Raw genomic sequence first — 1,952 nt, 5'->3', positions numbered from 1 at the left:
TGATGGATCGGTAGAATTATTGTTCTATGTTTAAAAACGCGGTAATTTGAGGTTCCGATATGGTTGCAAATAACTTTGACAGTTTTCATGCTAGGGCATTAGTTTACGCATCATTTTAAAGCATTACAGTTGCACTTTATTTTGGTGTATAATTTGTGGCATAATGAATTTTTACAAAAATTGGATAGATCGGTATATTTATTGGTACAGGTTCAAAAATGCGGTAATTTAAGGCTCCGATATGGTTGCAAATACCTTTTATAGTTTTCATGTTATAACAGTCGTTTATATATCTTTTTATTGCATTATAGTTGCCATTTGCTTTGGTATATAACTTATTCCATAATGTATTTTTGGAAAATGGCCAATTGGATAGATCGGTAGAATTATTTTCACAGCTTTAAAAACGCGGTAGTTTGAGGTTCCGATATGGCTGCAAATAACATTGACAGTTTTCACGCTATGACAGTCATTTATGCATCATTTTAAAGCATTATGATTGCACTTTAATATCGGTATATCATTTGTAGCATAATGTGTATTTTTACAAATTGGTCAATTTGATAGATCGGTAGAATTATTGTTCTATGTTTAATAAACGCAGTAATCTGAGGTTCCGATATGGTTGCAATTAACTTTGGCAGTTTTCGTGCTAGGACAGTCGTTTATGCACCATTTTAAAGCATTAAAATTGCCATTTGTTTTGGTATATAATTTATTGCATAATGTATTTTTAGAAAATGGCCAATTGGATAGATCGGTAGAATTATTTTCCCAGGTTTAAAAAGGCGGTAATTTGAGGTTCCGATATGGTTGTGAATAACTTTGACAGTTTTCATGCTATGACAGTCATTTATGCATCATTTTAAAGCATTATGATTGCACTTTAATTTGGTATATCATTTGTGGCACAATGTGTTCGTCTAAAAAATGGTCAATTTGAAGGATCGGTAGAATTATTGTTCTATGTTTAAAAACGCGGTAATTTGAGGTTCCGATATGGTTGCAAATAACTTTGACAGTTTTCATGCTAGGGCAATAGTTTATGCATCATTTTAAAGCATTACAGTTGCACTTTATTTTGGTGTATATTTGTGCATAATGAATTTTTACAAAAGTTGGATAGATCGGTATATTTATTGGTACAGGTTTAAAAATGCGGTATTCAAGGCTCCGATATGGTTGCAAATAACTTTTATAGTTTTCATGTTATAACAGTCGTTTATATATCTTTTTATTGCATTATAGTTGCCATTTGTTTTGGTATATAATTTATTGCATAATATATTAGAGAATGGCCAATTGGATAGATCGGTAGAATTATTTTCACAGTCTTTAAAAAGGCGGTAATTTGAGGTTCCGATATGGTTGCAAATAACATTGACAGTTTTCATGCTATGACAGTCATTTATGCTTCATTTAAGCATTATGATTGCACTTTAATATGGTATATAATTTGTAGCATAATGTGTGTTTTTACTAATTGGTGAATTTGATAGATCGGTAGAATTATTGTTCTATGTTTAATAAACGCGGTAATCTGAGGTTCCGATATGGCTGCAATTAACTTTGGCAGTTTTCGTGCTAGGACAGTCGTTTATGCACCATTTTAAAGCATTAAAATTGCCATTTGCTTTGGTATATAATTTATTGCATAATGTATTTTTGGAAAACGGCCAATTGGATAAATCGGTAGAATTATTTTCCCAGGTTTAAAAACGCGGTAATTTGAGGTTCCGATATGGTTGTGAATAACTTTGACAGTTTTCATGCTATGACAGTCATTTATGCATCATTTTAAAGCATTACAGTTGCACTTTGTTTTTGTGTATAATTTGTGGCATAATGAATTTTTACAAAAATTGGATAGATCGGTATATTTATTGGTACAGGTTTAAAAATGCGGTAATTTAAGGCCCCGATATGGTTGCAAATAACTTTTATAGTTTTCA

This window comes from Lucilia sericata, unplaced genomic scaffold (genome assembly GCF_015586225.1).
Source record: "Lucilia sericata isolate MDLA Ls3-8-SP2 unplaced genomic scaffold, ASM1558622v1 Contig000972F_arrow, whole genome shotgun sequence".
NCBI lineage: Eukaryota > Metazoa > Arthropoda > Insecta > Diptera > Calliphoridae > Lucilia > Lucilia sericata.
Note: the sequence above shows the minus strand (reverse complement) of the source record.